Raw genomic sequence first — 26,557 nt, 5'->3', positions numbered from 1 at the left:
GATTGTCTGTCTGTCTTATTTATTACCCGTTTTTTTTACCATTGTAGGATCCCAGAGTTGCTTACATCATTAATATTCAATAGAAAGCACAATTTTTACGAATATGCATGTATCTTGACATCTGTCTCCTCTAGCCCTAATTTACAAATTAAATTTAGCCAAGAGGAAGCACTTCACAGTTCTCTTTTAAAGGAAGAGGTGGAAAATTGTTTCTTTATTCCTGCAGTAGGAATTAAAAATCCTGTGACTTAAGGTGAATTGTATCTATAACCACTAGAAATTTTACCTAGCAAATATTAAATGCACAGGTCAAAAGTAGATCTGTGTGGGTTTATATCCCATCCCACTGTAGGACTGTGCAATTAGCCTTGATAAAAATTCAGGATTTTACCCCCCCCCCCCAAAAAAAAAAAAAAACCAAAATAGAGTTCAATACCAGAAAAGTATTGGGATCAGGAATTTTTCAGGTCAGTACAATAAATTACACGCCAATATAGAGCCTCTTGTGGCGCAGAGTGGTAAGGCACCAGAAATGCTGTCTGAAGCTCTGCCCATGAGGCTGGGAGTTCAATCCCAGCAGCCGACTCAAGGTTGACTCAGCCTTCCATCCTTCCGAGGTCGGTAAATGAGTATCCAGCTTGCTGGGGGGTAAAACGGTAATGACTGGGGAAGGCACTGGCAAACCATCCCGTATTGAGTCTGCCATGAAAACGCTAGAGGGTGTCACCCCAAGGGTCAGACATGACTTGGTGCTTGCACAAGGGATACCTTTACCTTTATAGAAAAATATAAATTAAATTATTGAAGGACAATATGGCTGTAGGACAAAGCAGATGATAATATGTCATGGTGAGAAATTGAGTCATGAACTGAAGAGCAGGTGATCTGGGAAGCAAAGAGTTTGATTTATAAAGTTACATCAGAATTTAGCATTATGCACTAATTTTGTTCTCCCTACTAAGTCCCGATATGTAATGGCTCCAGTAACATACCCTTTTTAGCTTAATACTTAGTGCATTAGACATACATTCACCTTAGGTGGATGTGCAGCTCTGCCATCAGTCTTTTTAAAAGATAAATACTTAAAAATCCCATATTTGTGTGCAACAGGAGATGTGGAACAATTTCAACATGTATTTTTGCACTGTCCTTTGTACAACACCCAGAGGGATAAAATCCCCCCCCCCACTTCTAACAAAGCTCTCTGGTTGTCTGGACAACATCTGTTTGGATAAGCTATTATAACCCTCATACAGTGAGACAAATGGCAAATTTTTGCACCTACATGTATCATTTTCTTGGTAAATACTCCAAACGAGATGACGGGATGGGATTGATTTTCAAAACTACATTTTGTACATTACGGCTATTTTGTATTGTATTTTATACTGTTTAAGATGTCTTATTCAGTCTAATTATTTTGTGACTGTAAATTTTATCTATGATTGGTCTATGGCCATAAAAATAATAAATTTGAATCACATTTTTAAAAACAGCAACAAAGCTGCAAAAAACTGGAAAACACCTCAGCTGGGACATACCAGCAGCCCTAAAACTATACTCTGCTAAATCTCTAGCCCAACTCACTTATGGTGCATTTTTGGGTGCTCCAGTATCAGATACTATCAAGCTTGAAAGAGTCCAGTCTAAATTCCTTCGGGCACTCCTCCAACTTCCATGCTGTGTAACCCACTCCATGGTGCGTCTGGAAACAGGAATGTTAATGGTCCAAGACAAAATCTGCCTGTCAGCAATAGGAATGTGGCTGAAATTAATACATAATCCACAGGGTATAGCTTCTTTATGAATGACAACTTCCAATCATCTTGGACTAAGGCTGTCCACAGAGGAATCCAAAGTCTGGGCTTCTCCATACACTCATTATCCATATTAGATCATGATCAAGCTGCATCATTAGTTAAGCAGCAGATATGGGCCAATGTCAACTGGACCTGAGTAAAGTTCTAACTTTTTTGGCCCCAGTTAAAACAAGATATGTTCTGCCCCCTGCCACTTATCTGTCTCAGCTGGGCATTTACCCTTGCAAGATGCTCTGTCTTGCCTTCATCACTTGTAGAGGGTCACTATAAGAGCATTCCCCTTACACTGAGATAATGTTTTTGTGGGAGTGGTGAAATTGATATAAGAGAGCATATATTGTTCCACTGCCCTGCTTATATAGACATTCACAGCAACTTGATTGAACCACTTCTTAAAAGGTTGCCAGAACATCATGATGTAGATCGAGCAAATAGGCTGCTAAGTGATGAGTTCCCCCGGGTGACAACTCAGCTGGCTAAGTTTTGTGCCGCCACCATAAAAATCCTATGCTCTAAAGTAGCATAATTTTAAGTTCTATTTTATGATCTGTTTTAAATTGTATTATATTAAATGACCATATTCTTTTGGTCTCTTATGTAATGACTTCATATAACTTGGTCTGAACGACTGTAATAAAGTTTGATTGATTGATTGATTGATTGATTGACCTCAGCTGGGACTTTTTTGGGTGGTCCCCATAAATTGGACTACCCAGCAGAATCCTCAAAGCAGCTGATCCTGCCTTTCTCGGGATTGCTAAAATGATGGTAAAACCATAGAGTGTTCAGTGATTACTGGAGAAAACTGACATAACTTCTGAGTTTTCACTGGAAGTGATGTCATGCTGACTGCCCAATTACTATTTTAAAGAATTCTCCCAATACCACTCTGAGTAGTGATAGGAAACAAGAGCTAGGGGCCTGGGAGCTGTCCTGTCCTGTAGACCAGGGGTAGTCAACCTGTGGTCCTCCAGATGTTCATGGACTACAATTCCCATGGGCCCCTGCCAGCAAACACTGGCAGGGGCTCATGGGAATTTTAGTCCATGAACATCTGGAGGACCACAGGTTGACTACCCCTGCTGTAGACACTTGCTTTCATTCCAACACTGGTTTTGCTTACCTTGTCTTTTACTTTGTCAAAACAGGTTAGAAAGGATCCCTGTCGCTTAGGGTTGTGAGCCAGTAGCTGGCAAGTGGTGGCAGTCTGGCAGTGATATGGGGCAGGAGGGTGCATTTGGCAAACAGCATTATATCACTTCAGGAAATAACATACAGAGTTCCCAGCAATTCTTAGAGTGGAGTGTTGTCACATGTGTATTTTCCTCTTAAGTGACATAATGCTGATGTGTCAACAGCTTTTTTTTTTTAATTCCCAACTTCCATTGAAACAGTAAGTAAAGTAATCCTTTATACTTCCTTAGTCACAGCTCAGATCAAAGTCCCCAAACTTTTTGAGCCTGTGATCACCTTTGGAATTCTGACTCAGGATGGTGGGCACAGCTACACAATGGCTGCCACAGGGGGTGAAGCCAACCACAAAACCATAAGAGCAGAGCCAGCCACATGTTAGGAAGTGAGATCGTGCATAGCTGTAATACTAACTCTTCAATATTTCAGACAGAAGCTTTGTTTAACAGAGTGCCTTTTAAAATGAGTGTACCATTTAAAAATATCTGTTTGTGTATACACAACTTTCAGTCATAGAATGAAGATCCATGTGTGTGATATGGTAGCAGCAGCTGCCAATGCAACTTTTAAAAAATCTCCAATTGAACTCCAGTGGTCAATCAGGAACCTTGCTGGGCAGGACCCTCACCTGTGTCTACCCACTTTCCAAAAGCATATGACAGGTGCCAGAAAAGATGTCTGTAGATGCCACATGGGGGATTCCTGGCTTACACATACCTTTACGGCTTTGAATAAGCCTCCACTAGTGTAAAAACAATGCAGTCTATTAAGCAGAAAGGTATACAAAATCTTAAAATGAAGCCACCAGAAGGAAATTCCAAGGTTCCTGTGGTTTGATCTGTAACAATAGCATGTTTAATTTGATTAAATAAGTAACAGCATATGAGGCAGTCTGGTGTTGCTCTACTGGCTGAAAGTGTTGCTGGCACACCCATTATGCACGGGGGTTTTAGCGCACATTCGGGGTGGAATGGCGGCGACTAAAATCACGGATAACGCACGGAGCCGGCTGCAACCGGCTGCAGCTTCGGTGCATGCCGCCGAAAAAGCCGCGTCAGTGAAACGCGGAAGAAAGCGCAGCTTCCGGGTGAGCGGGGCGCAACCAGAAGCGGCGCCCGGATCGGCGCGTGCATAATCGGTTACTCTGGGTTTTGCCGCCGTCGCGCCCCGCCCCGTGTATAACCGGTATGCGTCGCGTCTTCCCCCTCCGCGTTTTCCATGTGACCCGAAATCGCCGTTTCGGCGGCCGTGCATAATGGGCCGCAATGAAACATGAAAGCAAGAATGTGCTTGACAAGATAAACTATGTGTCATTAAATGAATTAATGCCATTCTTCCACTCTGAAATGCTATTTTGAAATGCACATCACCTAACGTGGGCACTCAGACATAAATTGCTTGAGAAGCAATGGTTTGCTTTTAGACAAGTTCCAAATCTAGCAGTTAAAGGATGCCATATTTAGTTTATTCATTAATGGATTTCAAGAGTAAAAAAAAAACATGAAGCAACAGAGGAAAGAAAATGCTTTTATTTGAGAAACACGACTATTTTAAGGATTTTGTATATGGGTTAGTCTTCTCCATTGTGGGGTCTTCCAATCAGGGTGTAAACTGCACAGAGCTTTTATTCCAATCACAGGTCGATTCAGTCCCTGCTGTCTACACAGAATACAATTTCCATTTTGATTTGGGGCGATTTAAATTTTCCTTCTGCAGCAAGAAGGATTGATCCGGAGTGACCCTACCTTTATTGTGCGATATCTTAGAGTGCGTTTAAACCTCAATATTTTAAACCTCAATACCTCAGTATTTTAAGGATTGAGAAAGCAGGCTATTTTGAATCTGGGCTCTCCTCCGTCGTAGAGACACCCTGATTGGCCAAAGGTAGCCATGTGACAAGCTTGCCTTAAAAGAGAAGCTTCTAATTTCTCTCAACTTCTGTCAGTCTTGGATTTTTTTCTCCCTCCTCTGCCTTCTTCAATCCTCTCCCCCCCCCCTCCAAGAAAAGAAAAAGAGGCTCCCTACTTGGGTCCTCCCCCCCCCCCCTTCAAGAAAAGAAAGAAAGAGGCTTGGCTCCTCCCCCCCCTTCTGAACTACCCTAACCACATGCAGAACACTTTCCTGTTTCAATGGGGAGGGGGGGGAGAGGAAGACCCAAGTTCAAATTGATCTGAATTCAACAGGATTGACAATGGAATAAACAAAGCAAGTGCAGACTTTGCCCAGGGCTGACTGCATATGCCTATTTATCACTTAATGTTATATCAGTCAGTGGCTTTTGCTCCTATGCGTTTACTGTCTCCACTGGAGTATATTGTTAGAAATGTTACCGTAGTTCTGTATACAATGGTTGAAGCAATGGTTGAAGTTGCAGTCCATCAATGATGAACATAAATTCCCCTTTGGAAGTTCCAGATTATCATTTTGAACTGAACAAAACCTCTAACTCATGCTGATTTCTTTCTCTGTTCATCCATAACAGGGGCTGTGACCAATGTATGTCTAGTATGGTATGGGCAGCAGTCTGAGCACAAGACTTGGGGTGTAGCAGCAGTGAAACAGGCAGATTCTATACTGAGAAGTATTAGGAATAGCACTGAAAATAAATTGGACAATAGTATAAACCCCATGTATAGATCTATGATGTGTCTCATTTGGAGTACTATGTATAGTTCTGGTCACTGAATCTCAACTAAATAAATAAATAAAAATTGCAAAGCTGGGGGGAAAGTGCAGAAGAGGGCAACCAGAATGATTAAGGGGTTGGTGTACTTTTCAGTTTAGAAAACAGTCAACAAAATTGGAGAAATTGGATATAATACTAGAATTTTGGGCTATCCAATTCAGGGAAATGAATTATAGTCTACTCTACTGCTTATTGTATGTATTATCTTGCTCTAATTGCAATGATTTGACTTTTGTAATTATATTTTTGTGTTGTTTATGACTGTTATGGAATATTGTGTCCAATCCTTGTTATGTGTTCTTTCCAATTTTTGTGATTCCAGTCTTATTACATGGTTTGTTATATATCTCATGCTGTTTGATTTCATTGTATAGTAATTCACCTTTAGTCCCAAATGGATGATAAATAAACTAAATAATAGAGTGAAATGGCTTCTAGGCCCTATTTATTGTTCTTTCAGGGCAGTTGGTTAGCCATTGTGTGAAACACACATGCTGGACTGGATGGACCACTGATCTTTTCACCAGGACTCCCCTTGTCTTCTTATGGCAACATTTGTGCTTAAATAGCACAAAAAGGCACATGTGTGTTGAATTAACGTTTTTGTGTCACTTAAACGTGCTCCAAACATTATAGCTGTTACTGGGACAATGTGTCTTGAAATTCATCAGATGTCCCTAAGGCAAGGCAAGGACAAGATACAGGATAGAATGCTCCACTGTTACCCTATAGAATTGTAGGATGAACTAAAATGAAGCTGAGCCTATTCTAATAGGATTTTATGTCTGAATTTTCCCCTCGCAGATTAGGGAACCATTGGCAGGGCTGCTGAGAGCCACCATGGACCTTGCGTATGACCCTGATCAAACCAGATGTCTAATTTTGTAATATGATATTTGTACACAGATATGTACTTCATGAAAACTTCATATCACAATGAATCATTAGTAAGTTGACAGGCAACTTACAAAATTTATTATTTATTTATTTGATCGTATACCACCCTTCTCAGTGACTGCCATCTCAGGGCAATGAACAGCATGATGTACATTAAAATCATATTCAATTGGAAAAAATTTAAAATCAACAATTAACAGCAGTTCCAATGTTGAGTTATTGGATTCCCAGCACCTTCAACTAGTGTCTCTGCCTCAGAGCCCTTCCTAGTTACATAATTCATAACCTATCACAAAAGCAGGGGCAAACTGATTTTTTAGTGGTGCTGGATGGACCGATTTTTCTGACATAATTTCTGAAAAGATTATGCCATTTGAAATGTAACAAAGTATTATGTCTGCAGTAGCAAAGGGACATTAGTTGTCCTGCTTGTTGGAAGTGGAGAACACCGAGATGTCTCTTACCCTCACGGGAGGCTATGAGAGAGTTTTAGAGAAAGATTAGGTTGGTACCCTAGCATCCTCTCTGTCTTTACTTTATGACTATCTCTTTGATGTACAGACTGATACTCTTATAGAGCAGATTTCCTTCTTCTTTTATTACCCCTCTTTCATGAACTGTTATCCATTTTGGCAACATTATTTTTATTTATTTTATTTTCATAGACACCTATGCCATCACTCCCAGGGTTACCGACTTATGGTAGCTCACAAGATATTAAAATCTGCAATAAAACCCAGACATTAAAACCATAATAAATTGACATTAAAACTGAGAGCAATTTCAATTACTTGCATCTCTCTTTCCATCCTAGCTAGCTAGAACTCTTATCTCTCCACTATCTTGCAAGACAGAATACAAGCCTTTCCCCATACTGGGCAATCAGATTGTTAGTCAAAGCATCTCAGTATTCACTCAGTGTGCCTTTAGCCAAAAAAAAAAAAATCCTGTTGTATCTTGAATCTGTACCAGCTTCTGCAGTCCCTACAAATAAATCAGAGTACCTCAGTAACATAATTAAGTTGCCTGCCAAAATCCTAATACAGTGACTTGAACAAAATTTCCTCTAGATCCACCTCCTCCTTGTCTGGAAACCTCACTTTTGTTTCCTTGTTTAGCAACATTTTCAAGACACAGAATTACTCCTACCCTTCACCTGCTTGATTATCCACTTGCTCATCTCTTTTTTCCCAAGTTGGTAGGATAAGAACCTTTTGTTTGTCTTTGGTCTTCTCTGCAGGCCCACACTGGGGACCATGCATGTGCAGGCCTGCCAACAGAGAGAAATTGCTAGCTTCCTAGGAGGAAAGAGGGTGCCCTCCCTCTTGGCTTGAGCTTGTCATGTTTTCCTGCCAAAATTAATGCACACCAAGGAGGGAGAGGCTTCCTTCAGTTCTTCTTTTTCTGCCAAGCTGAGAGGAAACTTTGAGCTTTGCCCTGCTTTTGCATTTCCGTTCATTGGATGTTCTCTCCCCTTCCTTCAAGGGTTTTTTCATTGGCTCCTCTGCCCACATTTTGTCTTTGTCATAATGACTCAGAAGTACCTTTTAAATAACTGCCTTCAGCATGGCACTAAATGCCTCAAATGGATGAGCATTCCCTTTGTGTCATCTGCCCTGGAGGGTCCCACAATGTTGTTTCCTGTTGACATTGCTAACAGTTTACCCCCAAAGGCAGATCAGAGCATACTCAGTTATTATTATTATTGTTATTATTATTGTTATTATTAATTGGATTTATATCCCACCACTCCCCGTAGGCTCGTGGCGGGTCACAGCAGTCCTATCCCCATTAAAATACCCATTAAAAGACTTTAAAACAATCCTAACATGGCGGAACTTATTATTCCCACCCCTGCTATCAGAGCGGCAGGGAGGGTGGGGAGGAGATGCTAGGTCTGGGGGGGGGGGAATGTTGGCACTCATTCGCTGACCCCGGCCTCAACCAAAAACCTGGCGGAAGAGCTCCGTCTTGCAGGCCCTGCGGAAAGCTGGTAAATCCTGCAGGGCCCGCAGCTCACCCGGGAGCTCGTTCCACCAGGTAGGGGCCAGGACCGAAAAGGCCCTCGCCCTGGTTGTGGCCAGGCGTGCTTCTCTAGGGCCAGGAACGATCAGGAGATTTTCCCCCGCTGAGCGTAAAGCCCTGCGGGGGATATAGGGCGGTAGGCGGTCCCTCAGGTATGTGGGTCCCAACCCACGTATAGCTGAGTTTGGAAAACTGGCAGCAAAATCATCTGCCCCATGTGAACTCATTCCAAAGGCCAAATTGATCATATCTACACAGTCGGTTATGACCCTGAACCTACATAGACATTGTTCCTGGCCACTGGACTTGGATACCTCTCATCAGAGCACTTCAGAGCTACCCCCGAAATAGGTGAGGAGTCCAAGCATTCTTTGGGGCATTTCCTGGTTGGAATTTGAATCTAGGATGTATATTAACTTCCTCAATCTAAGGGCGATTCATTATGCCCTTGCTTCTTTTTCAGATAACTGCACAACAAAATCATACAGGTATAGACAGACAAGACCATCACTGTGTGTGTTTTTTTTTTTTCAACAAGCAGATAACATTACCACCATGTTTTATCTCAATCAGCAGTGCAGGATGATGGCATTTTCTCTCTGCAGGGAAGCAACAAAAATTGGAATTGGGCAAGAACTTTCTCCATCCAGACAATTCTCATTGCCAGAGTCCACTCAATGATCTCTTCTCTGCATTTCCCCTAGTCCCCTTAATCAGGAAAATACTCTGAGGGATCCTTTCACAAATACTGTATCTTAATAGTGCCATTTTGGCCATGACAGGTGTGGTTTATGGGCCTGTTGCTTATATCCAGGAGTTGTTACATTGCTGTGGAACATGCTCCAGACCTCCTACATTTAGGGCCTTCTCAGATATCAGGAGGTCTCTGAGCTCTGACTGATAGCATGGCTACTGAATCCTCCAACATGAAATTCTCATATAGGGTTCTAGAGGCATTCTAGGAAACCGTCTACATGCAATTCCTACACTTGCAAATGGGACCAGTTTACCACCTGAGTTAGGGACCAGTGTCAGACCTCTTCCTGGTGCTCTTCACCCTTGATCCTTGAATATATATTGTCTCTAAGGAGTCAGGGTTAGCCCCACTTCAGTGAAAGTGCATTTAGCTGCAATATGAAATTTTCACAATTTTGTTAATAAGTAGTCTGTCTTTTCACATTACACATCTAGACAGTCCCTAAAGAGTGTTTTTGTACCGTCCTGGGGTCCCTGTTGTGTTTCACTGGTCTTTATCCTTAGTATTTTAATGACTAATGTTATCCGCCTTTGAACCTCTAGATCAGTGGTTCCCAAACTTATCTGGCCTCCCGCCCCCTTTCCAGAAAAAATATTACTCAGCGCCCTGGAAATTAATTTTTAAAAATTTTAATAGTTATTAATTGCCCCTAAATGCACCTGTGGCCCCTCGCCGCCCCCCTGAATCGCTGCCGCACCCACCAGGGGGCGGTAGCGCCCACTTTGGGAATCACTGCTCTAGATAACACTCTTGCTTTCCTTGAAAGTTTGCTTTTTGATAGCAGTCTTTTCTACCAGAAGGGTTTAGGAGTTGGCTGCCCCAAGGGATATAAGGTTGTCTCCACATTTCATTTAACACAATCAGTCTCATTGCCTGTCTTTTCCCTCAGTCTTTCCCAGTCTCAAGCAGAAAAGGCACTATGGCATGGAATGAATCTTAAGAAAGCCTTAGTGTTATATCTATGCCATACACAGTTGTTTTGTGACTATCATAATTTGTTTGTTTGTTTTGCTGGGCCATGCATGGGGCAAACAAATCCTGCCATGGATAATTCAAGGACTTAGACTATATTATGAACACACTGGTGTCACTTGCCCTCTCTCTCTCCAAGCTCATTCTACTAGGACGCAAGCCTCATCAGCTTTGTTTCACAGGAGAGTTCCGCTGCAGGAGGTCTGCTGACATATTAATCTGACACTATGCTGTGGACACAGATGTAAGACAGGAGGCAGCTGTGGGATGGTGGTTCTGCACTCATTATTTGACTGTGAGCTCTACACTCACCACCTGGTGAGTAGCTAGGTGCTCTTCCCAGTGTGACACTGCACAGAAGACAAAGATGAAAACAGTTTTGCACTTAACTGTAACCTTTGTCCAGGCTGATGAAGGGGGGAAAAACGAGGATGAGGAGGACAAGCTGGCAGCACTGACATGAAGGAGAATCCTTATGTCTGGATGCACAGCCATGGGGCTAGATGCAGTTGTACCACATTATGTGGTACTGGGGTCAGTTCTTGATTCTCTTGCCATTAGATAATAGAAGATCATTTATAAATAACAATAGCTGCATCATGAGGGAGTTTTTGCCATTCTCTGGAAGTAGACATTATCCCCTCTATCTAGTATTGTTCCCTGCAAGTATGATTCTCTTAATTCAGTTGCTCAACATCTTTTTTTGCACAATGGTCACAGAAAGAAGAAACAAGCCCTTCTCCCTTTTTAAATCTCTTTTTTTCCCCATACATCAGAGATGGAGTTTAATTGTAAAACAAAATTTGAGCCCAGAGGCACCTTTAAGATCAACAAATTCAAGGCGTGAGCATCCGTGTGCATGCACACTTCCTTAGACAATGCATACAAAAGCTCATATCTTGAATAAGTCTTTGTTGGTCTTAGAGGTGCTATTGGACTCAAATTTTGTTGTACTTCTTCAGACCAACATGGCTATCCACTGGAATCTATCTTTATGGGAGTTTAATTGTGTTGAAGTTTTTAATAGCAAGTTCTCATTATCCTTCTCATTCATGCTGGCTTACTATTTGCATTCTGGGTGTTAATGATTCTGTCAATTAGACATCTTTGCTTTCGGGAAATGAATGTTCTTGCTGCATCATCTTAGTTAACTTGTGCCAGCATAAGAGTTGCTTAGGAGCCTGGAGATATCCCAGCATTGTAACTGATACTGTTTTCCCATGAAAAAATGTCTTCTTTGGAAAGTAGACACTATGGCATTACATCCCACTGAGATCCCTCTCCAGGCTCCAATTCTACCCCTCCAAATTCAGGAATTTCACAACCCAGACCTAGCAAGTGTAGTTGTTTAATGCAGCATCCCATAAGAGCATAACAGTCTTTATTTTGCAGATGGGCTGCCTTCCTATTGGGCAATGGAGAAGACTGTGATCCCCCCCTCAAAAGTTATGATAGTAGATATGTGGGCAAGTGGGTCCATTGCACACTTTCTCACCTGTTGGAAATGAAATCCCTGGCATCTCCAAATAAAGGCTCTCAAGTACTAGAGTAGAGAGAAACACTGGAGAGTCACTATACATTATGTGACAGTATGAGCAACATTAGACAGGTTTATGTGTTTGAAAAGTCCTAAACCTCCTCAGTGGGCAAAATCAGTAGGTTGTTTTTGCTCCTGTTCCTTTCAAGGATGTTCTGTTGTGTTGAAATGAGCCTGGGTACCTCAGGTCTTACAGGCATCACAAAGAAGCCTCAAAGTTGGGCTTCAGTGTCCTCAGCCTATGTGCAGTGGGTACTTGTTGCTGCATTGCTTCCTTCCAAAATATGTCTATGTGAAATCAAATAGTTGCTTTGGGGCCAAGCAGGAATCTAGGGCTCCTCCTCAGATTTGTTTTCTCCTGTTTCACACTGCTGAACTGCTTCAAGTATGTTCACAGTATTGGCCAGTTAGAGCTTAACTAAGGTTAGTGGTAGGAAGATAAATTGGCAATTAAAACAAGGTGAAGGAGAAGGGACTTCTTTGGTGGATCATCCACTAATAACATTCTAGTTTAACCAGAGTTTCATGTCTTCATTCTGGAGCATGGGGGCAGATCCTTAAAACCGTACGGAGGTTTTTCCTTAGCAGAATCTACAAAGTTGTTTTTAGATGGAATTTAGTGATACTTCTCATGTTCTAGGTACTATATTTCCTACTCATACAAAGAGACCATAAGTTTTATAGTAGACAGAACAGTCAGCACTATCACTTCAGAGCAGAGAATATAATTGAAAACATGATTCTGGTTTAGTACTCAGGCAACATATGCAAACTTTCATCCATACATCTTCAGAGTACTGGGGAGGAGCCTGGTGGATCTCTTTGATCTGTAGGGCAAAAAAGCCACCTACCTCCATCTGTTGAAACTCTTGAAAATACAATAATACAGTATGCAGACAGGTTTAACCGTGGAAGTGATTTTTGATTTAAGATCATAAGATAAAGAAAATGGATATGAAAGGTTATGAGATTCATAACTGAGGAGATTTGCATGATAGCTGGAATGCATCACTTTCAGGAGCTTGCAGCAAAGCCTTGTTAATATTCTGTAGCCTTGATTTGTGCAGCCAAAGGAAGTGTCTGCTTTGTGAACATAGGAGAAGCCCTTCTGGATAAGACCAATGGTCAATCTCATCCAGCATCCTGTCTCACACCTTGGTCAACCAGTTCCTCAGGAAGGCCAGCATGAGGGCATAAAAGATGAGACTATCCTTTCATGTTGCTTTCTGGCTCTGGGAGGAAACAGGTTTTGTGTAAAGTATATTTCTTTTTGTCCATCCTGAACCATCAGCTTCATTGGATGCCCTCAAGTTGTAGTATTTTGAGAGGGGGAGAAAAATGTATTTGTCAATTTTCTCCACCCCATGTATAATTTCATAAAACTCTGTCATGTTTCCCTTAGTTGTCTCTTAGTTGTCCCAGACTCTTCAGCCTTTCCTTGTAGAGAAGGTACTCCTACCTCCTAATCATCTTGTTTACCCTCTATATTTTTTCCAGCTCTGCAATGTCCTTTTTGAGATACAGTGAATAGAACTGTGCACAAAATTCCAAATGAAATCTCACCATGGATCTATACAGGGGTATTACAATATTGGTTGTTGGTTGTTTTACTTTTAATCACTTTCCTAATAAATCCATAACACAAGAGTTTGCCTTTTTCAGTGCTGCAACACACTGGACTGACATTTTCATTGAGTTACCTACTATGACCCCAAAATCTTTTCCCCTCACAATCTCAGTAAATTCAAACCCCATTAGCCTATACTTGAAGTTGATATTTTTTGTTGCCTTATACTTATCACCATAGCACTTCATTTGCCATATTGCTGCCCACTTACCCAGTTTGTGGAGGTCTTCTTGGAGCTCTTCACAATCAGTCCTGGTTTTCACCAGCCTGAATAATTTTGTGCTATCTGTAAACCTGGCCACAACATTACTCACCCTTGGTTCCGGATCATTTATTAATAAATTAACTAGTACCAGCCCAGTGGGACCCCCAACTGATTTCTTCCCTCCATTGTGATAACTGTCCATTGATTCCTAATCTTTGCTTCCTGTCCTTTAACCAATTTTAATCCATAAGAGAACCCATCCTCTTATCCCATGACTGCTAAGTTTACTTAGGAGTCTTTGATGAGGTACCTTGTCAAAAGCCTTTTGAAAGCCCCAGTTTATAATGCCTACTGGGTCATTGTTGTCTTCATGCTTGTTCACTTTCTTAAAGAAAACTGAAAAGTTGGTGAGGCAGGACTTCCCTTTGCAGAAGCCATGCTAATTTCCCCCTCACCAGGCTTTGGCATTCCATGTGCCTAATAATTCTGCCTTTAATTACAGTTTCTGCTAATTTGCCTGGGACAGACATTAGGCTGACTGACCTGTAATTTCTTGGCTCTGCTCTGGATCCTTTTTAAAAATCAGTGTAACATTTGCTATTCTCCACTTTTCTGGTACAGCAGCTTAATTTAGTGATAGGTTACATACATGGGTTAGTAGATCAACTCTCTCACATCCCTATGAAATCTCTGAAGATTATCAGTTTTTAATTTCCCCAGTAGATTTAGAAATTCATCTCTGGTCATCTCAGTTTGTCTCAGTTCTTCAGACTCCCTGAAAAATAGGGGCTGTGGCATGGGAATATGCTCCGTACATACCACAGTGAACACATAAGCAAACAAATTCATTGAAATTCTCTGCCATCTCCTTTTAGCAAACCCTCATTATTGACTTACATTTATTTTTCCAGAAACTTGGTCCTTTCTGTTCAATTAATTATGGCACACTTTCCACTTTTTAAAAGAAGCCTCTCTTTATAGCTTCCTTGACTTGTATTGTTAACAATATAGGCCTTCTAGACACAGGCCTTTCCTAACCAGTGTTTGTTTGATAAAATCACAAACATCTTATCAGAAAATATTTTAGTATCATTAGTTTAAGGAAATTATGATTTGTGTTTGACAATGCTATAAGAGTTCTCCCAGTGGCATGGTCTTCAAATGATACATTCACAAATTTGGGTAATAGTTTCCAATAATTGTTTCCAAAACATTGTATGGGAGTGGGTTTGGGGTGGTTTGAGGATATTCACCGGGATGCCAAGAGGAATTGTTGCTTTTGGCTACTTTTGCATTTTCTATTTCTTCTTAACTTGCTATTTACTTTTTTGTTAGCTTTATTAGGACTTTTTGCTAGTTTTTTTATTAACATTACAAATGTCAGAGAATAGTTTGAAAAAGGCTTATAGTAGATAAGTTGCCTCTCATAGTGCTATGTAGGATTGTAATTATTTTTACTGAACCCCTGGGGACTTTTTTTTTTTTTTTTTTGGTCTTGACATCTGACTCTCCCAAACGATGTTCGGGAAGTTGCTGATATTTATTTGCATGCCAATTAGAATGATGGTTCCCTGGAATGAGATGGGCTTTCAACAGTATGTAGCTTTAGTTTATGTCTTTGTGATTTTGGAATTAGCCCAATTGGGGAGGTTTTTTGCATACGCACAAAGGTTTAGAAGTGTCCTATAAATCTGGCACAGGTTATTTTCTTTCTCATTCAGCAATTCTTACTGTGTATTTGAAAGATGTCCTTGTTACATTTGGACCGGTTAAATAAGGGATCTTCAAATTACAAGGGCAGCTGCCAAGTGTTACCCCTCTATTTATCTTTGTGTTGTCTATCTTGTAATTATTGAGATTGTAAGGCTGTCAGCTGCTGGATCCCTGCTGGCTCTACTGGTTGTGGTTCAAACAAGTGACCATCATCTCTCCTAGCACACTGTTTTATAAGTCACAGCCAGATGTCTGACTAACCAGCACATGAACACATGAAGCTGTCTTATCCTGAATCAGCCCCTTGATCCATTAAAGTCAGTACCGTCTATTCAGACTGGCAGCAGACTCAGACTAAGTTCTTTTGCATCTCCTAGTGCCAGGTCCTTTAACTGGAGATGCTGGTACTGAACCTGGGACCATCTGCATTCCAATCAGATGCTCTACCTCAGAGCCACAGTCTCTCTCCAAACACACTGATATTACCTTGCAACCATCACTTACATTATAGGACTCGGAATGTCAAAAAGAGGGTAACGATGCATGTTGGAGATACATATGATTACAGTAAAGTTCATTCTTTTGGATCACTTCTAAAATATTTCCATCAGGGCTTTGTGGTTGGTTGGTTTTAACAGAATTAAGTATTTGTTCTACAGAAACTGATTTATTTCTCTGAATAGCTGTCACATCAATAAAATATACTGAACAGGAGGTGGAAATTGGAATCAAATATAATAGATGCAGTACGCTCCTGAGTTTGTATTCTCAGAAGTGTCCCATTAATTTCAGTGTGTTTACTGTTGCAGCTTTTATTCATTTTTCTAAGGTAGAAGAATGAGTGTAAAGCTCTCATCCTTACAAAGTTTGTAGATTACAAGAGGCCAGTTCCCAGCCTCTCCCAACAGGCCTCCAATCCTTCTTTTCCCATCCACATTGTTTATTTGTTATAGTATCCCTTTCTTACTGGAACTCAAGGTACATTGCACAGAGTGAGTCAATATGATCAACAGGATGGGACATTCAGTAAAGAGTGAAATAGGATTGTGGTCCTCAGGGCAGGTAGGTGGCATGGGTGGAGAAACACATACTCTACAACCAAGATGAGGTGAAACAGGCCACAGGTTTTTTGACTGTAGAAGCTGGAGCATAGTCATAGGACAGGAGATGGATCTAGATGTTGGGTGATTCACCTGCCAGACCAATCTGATGGGTCCTGTGAGAACTGAAAAGAAAGAGCTTTCAGACAGGGAGGACCTGTATACATTGTATTTCCAGAGACTGATGGTTTAAATGAGCATGGGAAGCAGGCTGATCTCTGAAGCTGAGGTGATGGTTTTGATTCCAAAGAAATGCACGCCAAAAACTGCAGGTGGAAGTCCAAAGACAGCCAGTTTATCGGAATCTGTTGGGTGGAAGGGTTGCATGAAAAAGCAGAAGGGTTCAGCCTGAGGGCCAAATGTCTTACTCATGTCTACTGGACAGGGCTGACCTCCTAGGATTTTCAACAGGCTTATGCAAGTGCCTCTTCCACTCTGGTCTGTTTGGAACTTTGCCCTATGACCCAGAGCCTGGACCACTGTATGTCAACATCCTGCTGCCTGAGGGCCCAGGACCACAATCAGCTCACCACAGTGTAAAAGCTGAATGGAACAGGGAGGCCTCAAAGTTGAAAGATGCACAGTCTGCAGGATTCCATGCTTCCCGGTGACTCAGTCATTGAATTGGTCAGTAACATGACTGGCAACAGTGATTATTGACCACCATTGATGATATCACACCCTGACATCCTCTTTGCTTTCATTTTAAGATGGTACCATGGTATACCAGGGAACTATGTGAAAAGAAATGGGAACTGAGACATCGAGATCAGGGGTAGTCAACCTGTGGTCCTCCAGATATTCATGAACTACAATTCCCATGAGCCCCTGCCAGCAAATGCTGGCAGGGGCTCATGGGAATTGTAGTCCATGGACATCTGGAGGACCACAGGTTGACTACCACTGATCTAGAGGAAATCAGGAAGAAGACTTGTGACAAAGCATTAAGAACATTTTATCGGATGCTTATGAAGGCCTATGAGATGGCAGTAAAAGTCAGAAAATGAGAGTATTTGTTGCTTCCATTGTGACTGCTAGTTCATGCCCAGCTCAATTATTTATAATAATTAAGTTTCTTATGGACCTGGAAGAAGGGCACCCAAATTGTTCCTAACTGACTCTTATCTGTGAGGCTTTCGCAAGATTTTTTTGGGATAAAATCTTGACACAACCTCCCTCCAACTATTTTTGTTTTTTAAGTGCCAGCCTGTTGGTATTCCATGGCCCCTTTTCAGCCCTTGCCCCAGCCTGGTTGAATGATTTGCCATCTGAGATCACGACCCTGACAGAGCTATTACAATTCCACAGGGTCTTGTAAGATGACACTCTTCCACCAGGCCTATGATTGATGTCAGGCAGTTTAATACCATACCAGCCTCCCTCCCCTCCTCTCTATTTCCTTCCTCTCCTTCCTCAGCTGGCAGATACTACCAACTCTGCAGGCCAAATGGAGGATGGCTAGGCCTTTGTTATTTGCTGATAAATGTTAATTTTAGTATTTTATTGTTTTATTTTAATTGTTTTATTGATTGTCTTATACCATTGCTGTGATTTGCCCCATTCACAGAGAGGGGCAGTATACAAACTGAATTATTATTATTATTAATAATTATTAATAATAATAATAATAATAATGGGAGGAAGAGGAAGAGGAAGGTTGACACCCGCAGAAGGCCCTACTCAATAACTGAAGCTGCTGTGACCCTACTCAATAACTGAAGCTGCTGTGGGGGAACATGGGATGGAAGAGCTGGTCTTGAGGCATCAATGTCATGAAGGGATGAGATATGTGATAGCCTACACTTTAAGTTGAGCCTGGTAACTGGTGGGCAGCATATGAAATGACTGCAGAGTAGAAGTAATATGGATGTGTCATCTGGTTCCTGTTAATAGCCAAGCTGCAGCTTTCTGTACCAACTAGATTTTCTGAATTGATTTTGGGAGAAGACAGTACATTACAGGGCAATCCAGTAGTCTAGTCTCAATGTCACCATGACATGTATCCTCTGATTATTCCTGAATCTCTCTGCAGTGTTGGTTGCCACTGGCACTCATCAAGTGTTCTTCTTTCACAAATTGTGTGAACTGATATTTTCATTAGATTATAATCTGTTTAATTATTATTCTAAACACCTTTTGAAAACAATAGCAAGCTGTTTTATTACATGATTTGCCTGGATTACTTACAGATTCATACAGGAAATGTTCCTTATATTATGAGTATATCCCTACAACTTCCTTTACAGTCATTAGTTGGTTATTATATAGAAATCCCAGACACAGACATTTAATTCTTTTGGCAAGATGTTAATCATTCCCAACAACCAAATACACAGGAAGGCTTAAAGGTATTCCTTGATTGAAAGAAATTGTTCTTGTGCATCTGGAGTAATAGAAACCATCTCACATGTGCTGTTACGCTGTCCTTTGTTTATTGAGGCTATGTTATACTGGGATCTTTTGTCAACTCTGACATTCAGTGCTCTAGTAATTATATTATTCTGAAACTGCCATTTTCAAATAATGTAGGCTAGCTGGAAGTGGCTGCTAGATTTCTTGCATGTGTTTTAAAATGATCTTAGTAAATATTGTTTTATTGATATTCATTTTATCCATAATCCCACCAAAAAAGAAAGCAATCTCTGTCTGTCATAAAGTGTTGCAGTAAGATGGGGAAGAAAACACAGCTATTTTTTTTAAGTTCATCTTTGTGGTTTCTGTACACTCCCTGAGTACCGGCCAGCCTTGGAAGGCCAGCCTTCTAAGCTTTTCTGAGGAAGCTTTAAGGTTCCTAGAGTTGTATCACCACCTCCCTTCTGTCTCTAGGTATCCCTTTCCCACATAAAGGTCATGTGAAAGAGGTAAGGTGAGCTCTCCACTCTTTAGTTACTCTTCTGCCAGTATGAGAAGATTTTTATTTATATTTAAGATTTTTATTTATATTTTTATTTAAGATTTTTATACCACCCTTCCATACGGCTCAGGATGGTTTACATATAACATCATGGGGGGGGGGGGAGATACATGGAACAACCTAACGTATAACAGATTATTCTTGATGTATTGACTAACAGTGGTTCTGAATAACACAATTTCAGGGGTCTTAAACAACAACAATATAACATGAACGGTATTTAGCTAAGGCCCCCAGAGAGGTCAGACTGGTTCAGGCCATGGTGGAGATGTCTGCGGGGGACCTGTGGATAGTATTTGGGTTTAGTGAGTCTCAGGCAAATGTCTGGTGGAGGAGCGCCCTTTTGCAGGCCTTGAAAAATTGTGGGAGTTCAGGCAGGGCCCTGATCTCTTCAGGGAGCTTGTTCCACCAGGTGGGGGCCAGGATAGAAAAAGTTCTGGCCCTTGTTGAGGACCGACATGCTTGTTTGGAGCCAGGGATCACCAGCCAGTTAGCAGTGATGGAGTATAATGCTTTTGGGGGGTTATAGGCAGAAAGACTCTCGGGTACACTGTGCTCCTTTTTCAGACTTCATGAGCCCTCAAGTTTGAGGACAAGAGGCTCACCATAGAGCACTTGGAAGTTTCCACGCTGAGATAACCATGGTAGGATGGTTCTGTTTTAAGAAATGTGGTGCAAAAATGGCCCAGATTGATGACTATATTTGTACCTCCTGTGCGTAGGAGAGGGCCACAAGACAACTACATGCCAAGCCTGTAGATGCTTCACTCTGAAGGCATGACTGAGAAGAGTGGTCAGGCTAAAAGCCACACTTTGGGAGAAATCCCTGGGTGTTCCAGACCCCAGCAGCGAGTCCCAGACCCAGTTGGCAGAAACACAAGGGCTCATTTGGTAACTTCAACACCTATGCTCTCATTATCAGAAACACAATTGGATGCCTCCATTCCATGGACAGCATTGGAACCACCTCTTAAAAAGGCTAAAAAGAGGGTGATATGACCACAAAGCTACCCTACAGAAGTATAGGTCATCATCTCTGCAGACCTGCTCCACAATCCAAGCCCATCACCCATCCCCACACTGATCTAGATGCTTGGTATTGCTTAGGAGCTGAGCATTGACACCAATGATTTTCAAGTAGACGTTGCCCTGCATCAAGTTGCCCACTGCAAGAGATAAAAAGCAACAGGAAGAGCAGAAATAGATCCAGTGGTTGTCCCAGCAAAATCCATGGGGATCATTCCTGTTCACACTCGCAGCACAATGGGCTCAATGAACCTCTGGGCAAGCCCCAGGCCAATGGCAACCGATGAAGGAGCTGCAGGATCCAGGAAGGATCAAAACTTACAATTTCATGTGTGTGGGGGGCCTACTCCAATATGGTTCTGACCCAGAGGACTTCCTCTACCAAATATCTGGGGTGAGATTGGAAAGCACTTCAATGCTATTGCTGGAAGACACAGTCATAGCAGCTCCATTGCCAATGGAACATTTGAATCTGTGTTTGGAACATCTGATCCATATGTGAAGTCCCTGGGACTGAAATTTAATGTTACAGATCCTCAACCCACATCAGTTTGGTTACTGTACAAGTCTTGACTTTCAGATGGGAAGTCTTCGCTCTCATATCCAATGGCAAAGGTGAGGAGCATAACCATGAACATCTCCTGGTTATAATACCAGAATCTATGAATCTGCTGTTGCAGTTTGCCTCATGCCTTGCAGCATTAAGCTGTTGCTTCCACACTTTTTATCCTTCAGTAACATTAATAAGAGGAGGAACTAGAGTTTTTTGTATACCACTTTTTACTATACAAAGGAGTCTCAACGTGGCTTACCATCACCTACCCTTCCTCTCCCCACAACAGACACCCTGTGAGTCAGGTGAGGTTGAGAGAGCTCTGAGAGAACTGTAACTGGCCCAAGGTCACCCAGCGGACTGAATGTCAAAGAATGGGGAATCAAACATGGTTCTCCAAATTAGAGGCTGCTGCTTTTATCCACTAAATCAAGCTATCTCTCAATGAGGACCAATCGGGCTTTTATTAAGGACCTTAGCCACACTCTGCCTATCTTCTAGCAACAATAATCACAATTGTGATATCTTTCCTCATAATAACACTTGGTAGCAGCCCATGACAGCTTTCACATTAGCCACCCTCAGTCCCATCGTTCCTGGGGAATAAATCTTCCTTCCCAGCAGGTCTAGTTCCCTTCTTGAGGAAGGATGAATGAATCCCAGACCTTCCCTTAGCTGGGAGGACCTCTGACACTATGGAATTCAGTTGAGGGTGCCTGAATAAAAACTTGCAGCCATCTGCTCTGTTTCTGTAGAGGTTCTCAAGCTTTTTTGAAAATGCTGGCCAGAGCTGGTCAGATGGCCAGAGCTATATCCTGAACCCCCACACCTCCAGTCCCACTTGTCTTCCGTTCAATAAACTGAGTTCATTGGGGCAACACTAGACTCCTAGAGTGGGAAACCCTTTTTGCCAATAGCTAGAGTCAGAATTATGGGAACTATGGTAATGAAATTCTTTTCCAGTAGGTTCCAAGTAGCAAAACAAATACAGAAGATCTTGAGTTACATGGTCTCTGCCACTGCAGTAGTTCCCACTGCTAGATTGCATATGAGGTCACTGCAGAGTTGTTTCATATGGAACTTCAGTAATTGCTCAGATGCGCACTGGAAAAAAGTTGTCAGTCCCAAGAGCCATTTTGAGGTCTATTGCTTGGTGATCTGTATCCTTAAAAGCTTACTCCACAAAGGGACAGGCATTTTCAGCAAACTTCTGTGCCAGAATGGCCCTGGAGGACATATACAAGACAGTGACATACCCTCCTCCTTCAACATTTACTCTATGGAAATGGACTCTAGATAGAAGTTGCAATGGGAAATATAGTGTTACAACCAATTTTCTGATGATCAGCCCACACCCTCTTCCTAGGGTTGGTGAGCTTGCTATTCTCCCATGGGGGCCTGCACAGAAACCACTTTTTAAAAACATGGCACTGTGTGTGCTGGCACAGAAGACCACTTGATGAGCAGCAGTTACAGGTAGGTGCAGCCCTGTTTTCTATTGTTTTGGATGTCTTGGAGACGAGCCCTTAATGCTATTATTTTACCCTGCTCTTGTAAGGTGCAAAGCAGAAGAGCTGGATACGGATTGTTTCATCTCTCTGATTTTTTCTCAGAATTAGGCTGAGAAGGCTCTGTGTAGGGTTGTCCACCTCCAGGTGAGACCTGCAGTTTCCCTAGTATTATTACTGGTCTCCAGATTACAGAGATCAATTCCCCTGAAAGAAATGACGGCTTTCAAGGGTAGGGATTTTCCAAGCCAGAGTTGGCCACTCTAGCTCACTGGAGCATGTTGGGATGACAAAGCAGAAAAGTAAAGTGCTGCTTCTAATCACCTTTCACAAGCAAGTTCAAAACCACTCTAGCCATAATGGAGGTAAACTGCAGATAGTAGAAAAGATCAGATGGCTGCAAACTCCTAAAGGAGGCACCAGATGTGATCTACATACTGAAGGTCACCTTTGGAGACTAAACCTTCCCCATAATAATAATATAAAATAACATGCTAAGAAGCCTCCAACTTGATGGAAAAATAGAACAGCCTGCAATATTAACTTTGTAAAGCTGCTTGGGGTTTCCTTTCTCTCGGGTATTTTTAACTAGATTCATGAAATGTTGACATGGTTTCCTTTACAATTTTTTTCCAAAAAGGAAATGAAAAAGAGTTGTGCCTCAATGGCAACTGGCACTGATTATTTCTCCAAACAGCTACTCAATACTGATCTTTTTATAAGTCCACCGAACCAAACATGGCACTGTCACTGAAACCTGGAATTATTTTACTTTCTGCTGCACTCTCTAAAATGAACATTTATTAGCAAGCATTCAACTAAAAATATTATTACACCTTAAATATAGATCATTTGCTGAGTGCCACAAAAGGGGTAATTTATTGTTTCCAACCCTTGTTTTGGCCAACAGTTCCAAACTTAAATGTCTCTCTTACTGGGTGCTATTACCTAGCAGTTTTGGAGTCATGGAGCATGTTGGGAATACCAGATAGTTCTGAACCCTGAAATTTACTAAAGGTAAGCTTCCCTTCAGTGGACTCAGTGGTGGCAGAATTGAATGTTTCTATATGCAACTCATAGGAAGGAAAGTCCTTGTTAAATCCCTGCCTAGACAGTGAGGTTTTCAGTCAGTAGCGGCCAATGATACTGTGCAGAGCATGAAAATGTGTGTCACAGTGATGGTGAGACAGGAGTAAAAGAAGCTACAGTTTAAGGTGGGAAAGCCATTGTTAATAGCCATGGGATGTTTTCTAAAGTATGGTGTGCCCTTGAATCACCCTGTCGGAATAGTTCTATGTATGAGTTGGACGGCATGAGGAAGCAGAACAGTAACAAATGTTCCATTAACATGGAGGATGGCTGTAAAGGTGGCTTGTGAAAGTTAATGAAATATTCATTGATTTAATTTGCCCTCTTCAAGGACTGTGAGTGTAATTAGAACAGACAAATCGAAGCTGACTTATGTTGTAATCGACAGCCAAGAATACAATATGGTCAGTATGTGTTTTTGTGTGCGTAAGCGATTCACATCTTTTATTAGCACAGTTATTTTCAAGATGTTGTAGGAAGGCAATTGTTTTTTGTTGTTGTTGTTCGTTTGTTTTTTGTTGACCTTGTCCTATGAGCCTTGACTTGGATAGCCCAGGATAGCCCATTCTCGTCAGATCTCAGAAGCTAAGCAAAGTCAGCCCTGATTAGTGCTTGGTTGGGAAATCACCAAAGAAATCCAGGGTTACGACATAGAATCAGGCAATAATAAACCATCTTTGAATGTCTCTTGCCCTGAAAATCCCCTGGAGTTGCCATAACTCAGCTGTGACTTAGATTAATAGGAGAAAAAAATGGTTTTTTGCTACACAATAACTTTTGGATATATCATGCAGTTCCACAGAATTGTACTGCATAATATGTAGTACTTCTAGTATCCAGGTTTTAAATTTTTAAATTTAATATGCCTGGGGGAGTGAATATGGGGAAATGGCAAAGTTGGCTGTATCTTTATAACTTCTGGGTCTAGAGTTTTACCATAGTGTTTCCTAGCAGTTCCTTGAAGTACCTGATGTCATTTCTGGGTTTTCCTTGGAAGTAATGTAGCAACAGAACTGTCATTGTGCCCTCCATGTCCCCACCTCTAAAACCCTTCTGCTGGCATACTAAAGAAATAATAGTATCCCTCTGCTTTATTCCATAAATAAACATTTTTGCTTATTTTTTAAATCCATAACATACCTGTGAATGTTATTCTCCATGTTTTAATGTGTATTTGGAGGGGTAGGGGGTAGGGCTGGCAATCCCCAGGTAGAACTTGTGGATTCCCTGGTTTTACAGCTCGTCTCTAGGCAACAGTGATCAACTGGAGAAGATGTTCACTTTGGAGGGTGGACTCCATAACATTATACTCAATTGACCTCCCTCCCCACCCCAAATCCCATCCATTCCCGGCTCCATCCCTAAAATCCCCAAGTATTTCCTAACCCAGACCTGGCAACCCTAGTCCATGGGTGGGGGGGGGGTCCCTATGGACACCAGCAAACTTTGAAAGCTGTGATGAGAGATGGTAGCTGGAATTAGGAGGAGGAGGAAAAATGTGCCTACATCACTTTTGATGGTTAGAAGTCATAGGCCGCAATCCTAAAGACACCTTCCTGGCTTATTTTAAGTAAGTCTTATTTTAAGTAAGCCTTGGAGGAAGTTGCCTTGATCTAAGAGGAAAGTATGAGATATAAATGTTTTAATTAATAAATAAATATTGAAGTAATTCCTTGGGGGACTAACTTCTACTGTGAGGTACTAACTTCAGAAATGTTAATCATGACAAACGAAGAGGTTAAATACAAGTGACATGCAAAATTTTCTGGAGTAAATCAGCTACTAACAACTAGCTTGAAATGTATTTGAACGTCTGCCGGACTCAATCGCATATTATGAACAATAGTTTGGTGAAGAATTCTATTGCCAATAAAGGCAAATTCCAAGAAATACATTTTTAAAAAAATGAATGCTAATTTGAAGGTGTCTGTTACCTCATCACAAAAATGTAACATTTTTGGCTGACCTTAAATAATCAGTTCGGCAATTATGTGATTTTTTATAAGCTCTGTATATATCAAAAAGTGTCAGACATAATAAATACTTTTAAACAGATGTCTGAATGGTGTCAGAAAGGCAAGACCTTGGGGACTGAAAGCATTTATGTGTTCTTACACTTGTCTGAGTAGAGCTGGATTCATCAAGAATCTCAAAGGCAACAGAGTAATATATTTTTCAGTAGTGAAGTCTTGACTGTATTGAATTCAAGAAGAGAGATACATTAATTATTCCACTAAAACAAACATTCCCATGTTATAGGGATAACATATAGATTGGATTCCTCCTTGGAATCTTCTTCATTATAAAACACAATGTTTTCCTGTTGTATTTCTTCTATAATTCAGCAAACAGAGAGACTTTTTACTATTTTCACAAAATAGCCAAGTGCAGATGGAAGGCAGTGAGAACATTATGAAGCCAAACAAGATGTGATGAATGAAGTAACATTTGTTAACCTGTCGGTGGCCCATTCACACATAATTGGGGAGTCAAGGGTTTTTGTTTAATAGCAGAAGGGGTTTGCACTCCCCACACCATATCACGTCAGCCTCTTTTCTTCCTGCCCTTCTCACATACAAGGCTGGAGGACAAGAGCAATGGACAACAGGGAGGTCAGTGAACCTCAGTCAAGCAGATGTGTAATTAACAAGTATTGCTTTCAGTCATATCTCCAAGTCAAGTGAAAATTTTTCCCCAATAGCATCATTCTACCTACTAGTTTTCAAAGTAAAGAAAGGGTAGAAAGCCAAATTTAAGCAGCTTTAAAACCCACTTAAGTCTCAAGAGGAGACTTAAGTGTTACTTTATTTATACCCGAACTTTCTGTCCTATGGGAACCCAAAGCAATTCACTTTCTCTCCCATTTTATCCTCACAACAAGAAGCTTGTGAGGTAGGTTACACTAAGAATGTGTAGCAAATTTCCATGACAAAAGCA

At 41.3% G+C, this 26,557-nt stretch overlaps 1 protein-coding gene across 2 annotated transcripts in view; it reads left to right on the top strand.

Moving 5' to 3' along the window:
* The window catches only part of SEMA3A (semaphorin 3A), a 206,490-nt gene that overhangs the window by 76,109 nt on the left and 103,824 nt on the right, over nucleotides 1–26,557 (top strand). The window lies entirely within an intron of this gene.

The sequence above is a fragment of the Paroedura picta genome, chromosome 5 (genome assembly GCF_049243985.1).
Source record: "Paroedura picta isolate Pp20150507F chromosome 5, Ppicta_v3.0, whole genome shotgun sequence".
NCBI classification, from domain to species: Eukaryota; Metazoa; Chordata; class Lepidosauria; order Squamata; family Gekkonidae; genus Paroedura; species Paroedura picta.
This window is presented reverse-complemented; position numbering and strand designations above follow the sequence as displayed.